Source organism: Gadus macrocephalus, chromosome 9, assembly GCF_031168955.1.
Source record: "Gadus macrocephalus chromosome 9, ASM3116895v1".
NCBI classification, from domain to species: Eukaryota; Metazoa; Chordata; class Actinopteri; order Gadiformes; family Gadidae; genus Gadus; species Gadus macrocephalus.
In genome coordinates, this window is record NC_082390.1 from 19135794 (window position 1) to 19144846 (window position 9053).

Consider the following 9053-nt stretch of genomic DNA (forward strand, 5'->3'; position numbering starts at 1 on the left):
GAGCCAGGAAACTATGTGTGTACGTATTTTAGACATGAATAGTTGGATGGATGTTTTTAAAAGCCATAGAGCCTCAGTACCTCTTAACAAAAGAGAGGGAGAGAGGCAGGTACTGAATGTGTTCTACAATTGTTGTACAGGCCATGTATTGATTTGTTTATTAGCTTGTTCTGTGTAGCACCTTAACACACAAGACGTTTTGTTTCACCTTATTAGCAAGAGGAACCCACAAGGAAACCCAAAATGACTGTTTTCCTGATCCTCCTCTTGATTGGATCCTTGCTTGCGAGTCAAATGAAGGAAAAATCCCCTCAGCAGGTTAGCCTGCACACCGTGTGAAGCTGTGTGTGTGTTAGGTTGAAGGGTAGAGGTTGTGATGGGGGAGGTAGCAGTCCTGTAAAATGGGACATTGATGGAGGTCTGGCGCGTCGACGTTCAGCGGCTGCATGGAAGCCTGCAATGGGCACAGGGCTCGGGTACATTCTGGAAGCGAGGCAGTCTAATGTAACCACAGCACAAAAAAAACTGTTGATTTAGCTTGGGCTAAATGGAGTGATCTTCTTTATGCTCCAGCCGGAGGAATGCTTTAGATCATGGCATGCGGTTTGGACCTTGATACGATGTGGTTTGGCGGTATGGGGACAGGGAGGGCTGGTCGGAAAGCCAAGGAGAGTGTCTCTGTCACAGTTGAAATCTGTCAACTAATTGACCACCCAAACAGCATTCCTGCTTCCCTGTTCCGCTCGCCTCGCTTCTGGGACCCCCAAACAATGTCCAATAGAACTCATGTCCACCTCTGCAGACTGGTTGACTATCTTGGATTATTCTTTCCTTCTTGATGACTTCCTTTAGCCCCCCCCAGCAGCAGTACTTTTGGTGTCTGTATTTCAAATCCCTGCGCACACTAATTAAGCACCCTCATGCTTAAGGTCAAGCTAGGGAAGCCAATATTGTCTTATTTACTACCATCGTTGCTTCACTTTTTTGTACAGTAGTTCTCTTAAATGAAGAGTCCATTCACAGTTTATTGAAATATGAAATAACAATAATGAAATAAATGAATAATTAATATACTACATTATAATTTAGGACATGTTGAGAATACTTGAGTCTAGCATGTGTCTACAGTGAGCGGTAGAGATAGCTCTATTATATAATCTAAAAAGGTCTAGTGTGTAGAATTGAGTAGAATCTAGTGGAAGGGACTTGGCCGAAAAGTATGTTTTATTCAGTGTATAACCCAATGGAAATCAGATTAGTTACTATGTTACCTTAGAATGAGCCCTTTATATCTACATAGGGAGGGTGAGGGGAGGAGAGGGACTATCAGTTGGTTGAAATCTGCAACCTCACCACTAGATGCCCCTAAATCTCACAAACTGCACCTTTAAATATTGACTCAGCGGAGGTTTGGGTATTCCTTACTTTCCTCATAGGAAGACCTCAGGACAGATATCCAGCTCCAACATTTGCCCAACGTTACTCCTGCTCTCATTCACCCACCATTTCCCCCCACCACTACACACCCTATGAGGATGCTGTAATCCATGTCGTTCCAGGGGTTTGACAATTCACTTCACTCACCATGTCTTTAAAGATATTTTGAACAAAGCTTGAACTGAACTTTTAAGGAGACAAAATATGCAAAACAATGCCAGTTGCACTATATTTCCATTTCTTATGAAATAAGAAACCAGATGTTTCTTAATTTCACGATATAGAGTCATCCTGTCATAAAAGGCAATACAAAAAAAGTATCGAATACATTTTGACTTGACCATGACCTGCCAGCCTGAACACAGAGCACTCACACAAGCCACTGAAGAAAAAACAGAGGACCCACCAACAGTTTGGCTGGGATGAAGGAACGGATAAACTGATATTGCAAAATCTTTTTTAATCTCAATGACGCAAATGGCCACGTTTTATATCGTTATATCGTATTTCATGGCATGATTTGGGATTATAATTGAGTGACTAATAGTGGTTGTTCATGCCTAGAAATGTGTCTGGGGTTATGATATCAACAGAGCAGTGAGCGAATCAGGTGCAAGTGCTGGCTGAACTCATTGGGGAGGCATTAGGATTGAGTCCTAAAGAAACACTTGGAGGTGATGGGGGAGGGATCAGATCACAGTGTCAGTGTAGTCTAGCAGTGCGAACAAGTATCCCATTTCCGCATTCCAGGAAGCACACCTATTGTGTAGCAGACAGACAGTGTCTCTCAGCCGCTATCTGGATATCTCTAGACACTGAACACCGGGCTCCGACAGCGCAAGTAGGAAAGGGAACTTCCCGGGGTTTTTCATTTTCTGACGAAGTAGGACGAAAAAGGTGTAGAATACAGAAAGTGTGTGTGTGTGCGTGTGTGTGCATGCGTGTGCATGCTTGTGTGTAGCTGTTTATGCAAGACTGTGTGTACTTGAGTCGGCTGAGGAGAAGACGGTAAAACCAGGCCAAACCGGACCCCGCGTGCCGGGGGGATGAGGGTGTGAACACCACGACCGAACTGTCTATTTACAGAGGCTGACACCTGCTGCTCAAGTGAGACCCCCGGGGGGAGTCTGGATGCAGGGCTGACCGGGCCAGACACACAACGACACTCTGAGCTCGAGAAACATGAGCACAAGACAGACCTTCCAGGTCCACCATTTGTGATCGTTTGCCCATGACATTGTCCATCAACACCATCTGAGAGGATTGTGATGGCTTTATTCCCCAGGTTTTGTCTGTGTGTCATTGGCTTGGTGTGGGTCTTCCCCTCTCTAATGGGTTCATCCTGAGAGAGAGAAGGAGAGAGGGAACGAGAGAGAGGGGGGAAGGAGGGGGGGAGGAGAGAGAGACAGAGACAGAGGTGGTGATTTTGTGGATTATTGCATTGGTTAAGGCCTCCAGGGCGGGGCTGTGATCTAACACTGACCTTTCCTCAACTTGGGACTGCCCGAGTCGAAGCCGCTGCCAAGCCTATGAGGGGCTGTGTGTCACTGGTGTGGACCATTGAGTGGAGGAAATCTGCCTGACTATAGCCGATTCTATAGGCCCGGGTGCAAAACGAAGCTAGTGCGGTTCAAGTTGCGAGCCATAACCCTGCGAAAAAAAGAGAGAAAATAACATTGACTACTGCCAGATTAGTCACTAAGTATTAGCGGGCGCTGTGGGTCTTGAGTCCCCTCCAGCTTCACTCCCATTTCTCCTGGAATCACACAGAATAGGCTTATGTCCCTCTTTTTTAATTCACAAGTGAACTCTCTGAAGGTGTGCTGCGTGTTTGAAAGGGTGTCCTGGAAGCCGGCTGATTCCTCCAGTTCATTAAACAGGCATCGCGCTGCGCCATAACTGATGTCATTCTGCCTTCCTGTTTCCAGCCCAGGCATGGCTCCACGCGCCTGTTCCAGCGGCCCTGTCACAGGCCGGGATTTATTCTTTTTACACTTCATTTCCAGTATTTTTCTAACTTCAATTGGATTGTGAAACTCCGGGGCGGACTGCGGCCCGAAGCAGTAGTGTGAGAATGCCAGAGCTGGTGCCGGATCCGGTGCAGATGAAGGCCTCCGGTCAGCCTCGACGTCCTCCCTGATCTGGTTCAGCTGCATCTGGACACTCCACCAGCGCTGCTCCTGCTTGGACGCCTACCGCTCGAAGAGCCTACGCACTGCGGTAAGGTCCGACTCCTCAGGCGGGTCTCCGCCGGATGCCTGGTCCTCACCATGGCCGTCTTCCTCCGCCATCTCCAGTAGAACCCCTCTGGACAGCCTCTGCTCCATTCGTCGCCAGATTCGGCCTCGTCCTCGTCTTCCCCCTCGTCTCTCCAGTTTCTCAGATGGCGTTGAAAAAAAAATATCCCACCACTGCCACCAAATGTGAGGGACCGACGTGGTCGCCCCACGTATCTGGGATACGGGCAACTGGGTATCGCGAGTGAGGGCAAAAATGAGGGCAATGGACTGACGACTAAGAAAAGTGAAGTTTTAATCTCTCCAAACATTCACAAAAATAGAGCAACGTTCAAAATGAAAAGGAAACGACTGCATCAGTCAGCAAACCAAACTAAGATAACATAAAATAGCATACCATAACATACGTTTCTCATACTGGCCTCACTCCAAGCCAGCGCCACCTTCCGCCCCAAACACCAAATGAAAAGGCCCTTAAATAGGGAAATGGTAATTGGACCAATCACGGCCATATGGGCCAGACCATTAACTGGGGGAACATTTACCTAAAGCTAACAATCCAACATAACTGAACAGAAAGTACATTGTGTGAATACTAAATAAACATGATACTAAACAAACAATCACCAAATACATATATACCCACACCCTGTGCAGAACCTAAAGATATTTACAAAACAGCTGTTTCTATCAACACCCCCCTGGGCTATTCCCTGATACTTTGATCCTAAGCTCCCTTAGCATACTGCCCCCTACCGGGACGGAAGACCAATTCTATACCAGCCCAATCTAATATATACACACACAATATAATAATAATAATAATAATAATAATTCCTCTAATGCGGGACAGTGAGAAGGGGGAGGATTTCACCTTCTCACAAGTAGGAATGGTGGGATCTCTGCCGGGGCGCAGGATTTAATTAATTAAGACATGTGATGTGATAGGTTGACATGAAGACAATGTCTCATCCAAGATGTGTTCTACCCAGGGGCTAAACATCCTAATCCTTGTATCATTATCATTAGATCTGCTGTGCTTTTGGAACTCCCTTTACGAGACATGCTCTGAATCAGGGATGGGCAACTTTCATGATAAAGAGGGCCACATTTTTCATCATAACCATCGGAGGGCCACATGACTGTACACTTCAACTAAACGTGAGCTGAGAGAAGCTACACAATTTTGAATTTGGTAGATATGATTTCCTGTATTCTGGTGCATTTTGGGGATGGCCACTACTTAAAAAATCATCCAGAATCATAACCTATGTACGGTATGTTAATTGAATCAACATACATTAATTTCATGTTTTCCATGCTGCAACAGCCACATGAATGGTCAGTATTTTTATCAGTGCAAAGGGCTCACATACATCATCATTCAATGAAGTCAAAAAACTGAAAAACAGTGGCCCAACATTAAGTGCAACAACTCAATGAACTCAAACCCAACAAGCAGTTGTAGTAGTTGTAGTGGCGACTTAAGTGGATATCTTTAATGACTGATATCGCTTCTAAGCAAACTAGACGCATGGGTTTGCCTTCGAATTCTATGAATTCTTCTCATCTTTCTTGACCGAGTTTTCTGTAACTCGATCAATTCTTCTTCTTCTTTTTTTTTTTTTTTTTTTTTGTGTGCGGGCCTGACTGAGTGAGGATGCGGGCCGCACTGAGTGAGGAGAGACGCCAGTTGCCCATCCCTGCTCTGAATGAAAATACTTATAATTAAATAATAAATGAAGTTCCATTGACTTTCCATGTGTCTGTCCTCGTGATGGTTGCAGGTTTGTTTTTCTCGAGGTCAGACCCATAGATCTCCTCGCTCACGTTGACCAAGTCCGGGTGCCAACAGGAATCCCTGGAGGGGAAATAGACTTTAACATGAGCGCTTACAAGAACTTACACTACTTTTTTCCGTGTACTGGCTAGATTACCGTGCGTATGGATCCCATTTCCCGTCCCAAGGTTCACATGTTCCTCAGCAAGATCTCGATTGCCGTTATGTATGTAGTGTTCTAGTCTTGGCATGTCTGACATTGAGCCAGGAGAGGGCTGAGGAAAACCAATCTGACAGCAGGGGGAGGGAGGGAGAGAGGGAGGGAGGGAGAGAGGGAGGGAGGGAGAGAGAGAGAGAGAGAGAGAGAGAGAGAGAGAGAGAGAGAGAGAGGGAGAGCGAGAGAGAGAAAGAGAGAGAGAGAGAGAGAGAGAGAGAGAGAGAGAGAGAGAGAGAGAGAGAGAGAGAGAGAGAGAGAGATGAATACCCAACACTTCAAAGTCGTCAGGGTCATTTTAAGACGGATAATTAGACAGTATGAACAGCCATGACTCAGTGCTATGCCTCTACAGTGTCTTTCCCTGGACGGTACTACCCCATGATGCACATAGATAATGGATGGTTTCTGGCGCAGAGCACAATGTTGTGCTTTGGAAGGAGGATGCAAGGAAACGGACACTTTGCCTGCATGCGAAAGGTACAATGTGGGAACAGGCGAGGTCTAGGAAGCGCTGGCGGAGGTGCTGTGAGGGCCGTCACTAGGCAACGCCGCAGGGCAACCCGGGGCGTAATGAGCGCGGGGCTCGGGAGCTGTCTGCTCAGTGTTCCGGGTCCTGACAAGAACAGACAGGCTGGCCTGGGACGGCCTGTATGGAACTGCCACCACGGCCACCTGCTCACAGCAATCATCACCGGCACTCCGGCCAGCCACCGATACAGCATACAGACCCAATTAGGAGCCCTGCATGTCCCCCTCCAGCCAGCCATCACTAACACTCCCGCAGGTCTGACAAGGCTGCCTTCTTCCCCCTAGCAGATCTCTCATTAACAGCAGTGGTAGTGGCGAGCGGACAGTGAGGGGGCTGCTGAAAGGGCCCGGGAGTCCTGGGGTAACCAGCTTAAATGCAGGTTTATTTCCTGCCCGCCTGGCCCCCTGCTGCTGCCAGCAGAGATTGCATTCCTTGAATCAGTTTATCTCCAATTTCCTGGGCCTCGCGGCCTGTCCCCGGGACACACTGTCACCTCCACTCACAGGGCCGCGGACGCACCCTCCGGCCATCACATGTTTTTCGGAGCAGTGATGGGAGTTGGTTTTGGCAGGAGTCTGCCCTCAACAATATCTCTGTCTGTTCCACTGCTGGCTCACCACCTCTGCTGCATCCGCTCCCACCCTGCTGAGGGTCTGTGATCTCGGCGCAAGAAAGACCCAGCGCACATCAGAGGGCATTAGAGGGAAAAAAACACCCCCACCACACAGTTCAGTTTGCTGTTTTCATGATGATTGTGGCAAAATACGTTTTCCGTGTGTGTGTGTGTATGTGTGTGTGTGTTTCTGTAACCGGGCAACAGCAGAAATCAATGTGTTGAATAAAAAAAAGAAAGAAAAGTGTGGGGGGGGGGGGGGGGAAGAAGGGGGGGGGGGGGGGGGGGGGGGGGTAACAGCAAATTACATTCTGAAATGACCTCATTACGAGTGCGGGATTAAGAGCGCTGTGTGCTCCAGCCCAGAGGAGAGGTGGAGGAATTTCCTTTCAGTGGGGAGCTGTTATTTGTTGGAAGCAATATCTTATTCCCCAGCGTAGGATTGACTCTTGATACAGCGCTGCCACTCTCGCTGCCCAGGCAGTCATCCGTTGTTCTGTTTGTTCACGGAAATAAAAAAAAACGTTGTGAAAATTACAAATGTAAACCGAGAGAGGCTATTCCTTCTCCTGAAGCGTTATTTTCCTTTTTACTGTTTTTGTATACAGTTTACCGTCAATTCTACCGTCCAAAGAGAGGTTTGAGGAGTTGTTTTCTCCTAAAGTTTTCCGTTGGCTTGGTCTGTAGTTCCCCAGATATTGTGAGCTACCTAAAGTGGTATCTGTTAGGCCTAAGCTGAGTCAGGCTACATGATCACATGCAATACGACCATCGGGGTCAGACCCATTCTGACCAACTTTAGTAGTGTGTTGGCCTGTTTGTATTTCCTATCGATGACAATTTCAAACCAGTGGACACAACTTTTCACAACTAGTGGTCATCACTGTGAAAACAACACCGCACATATAAGGTTTCTTAACATGCCTCTTTTTTATATTATGTACACATTTGATTTAACTTCCAGCGGACTTATTTACCATGGCAGTACCGTGCTTCAGCAGCAGAGGGCATTTCTTACCAATCGGTTTCTGAACAACTAAAGGTAGGTTATTATAGGGAGCAACTGCAACTGCATAGAGATCTCTAAGGTGCTCTCTATATAAAACATACTTGAAATTAATGAAATAATAATATTGCTGCCGTTTGAATTAGAATGTTAAATTACTTCTTTGAATTGTTCATTTGTTCATATATTTCAAACAACATAGGCTTACAAACAGTTTATAACTAATACGATTCTCCAAACCAAGCCTTACCTGTCAGACTTTGTGTTTCTATTTACCTTCACATCGTAGCCTACGTATCTAGTCGGAACACCTTTAGCCTAATTATTATTGGGAATGGAATTGAGTGAAGTGTGACCCGGCAGCTCTATTTATAACATAAATTGACTGTTTGCTGTTTAGATGACTTTAATTTCCCCCTCAAATTAAAATGATGTGTCTCCAACATCATTCAGTACGGGCCTACGGTCATAGCTTTCATTAAAGTCCCTCCAGAGAAATGGCGCTGGAATCCGGCTGGCTGGAGTCGCGCGGGGGGGCTCTGCTTTTACTGCCTGTCACGCACGGAAAATTGCGAGTGGCCTAACACCCAATGTTCCCCTCCCCCTCGCCAGCGGTTACGGCGCAGGAGGTTCAATAAATATCCAAGCGGGCGCAGGGCTCATGAGAGGGACGCACTGTGGCTCCCAACATCACCAACTTTTTACATGCATTAGGTCATAGGCTTGGAGCAGGCTGCCACCCACTGTAGCTCCACTCTACCCCAGCTCCCCTCCCTCTCCCTCTCCCTCCCTCTCCCTCCCTCTCTCCCTCCCTCTCTCCCTCCTCTCCCTCCCTCTCCCTCCCTCTCCCTCCCTCTCTCCCTCCCTCTCCTCTCTCCCTCTCTCCCTCTCTCTTCCCTCTTCCTCTCTCTCTCTCCCTCTCTCTCTCTCTCTCTCTCTCTCGCTCTCTCTCTCCTCTCTCTCTCTCTCTCTCTCTCTCCTCTCTCTCTCTCCTCTCTCTCTCTCTCTCTCTCTCTCTCTCTCTCTCTCTCTCTCTCTCTCTCTCTCTCTCTCTCTCTCCTCTCTCTCTCTCTCTCTCTCTCTCTCTCTCTCTCTCTCTCTCTCTCTCTCTCTCTCTCATTCTCTCTCTCTCTCTCTCTCTCTCTCTCGTCTCTCTCTCTCTCTCTCTCTCTCTCTCTCTCTCTCTCTCTCTCTCTCTCTCTCTCTCTCTCTCTACGCTTCCTCTCTCATCTCT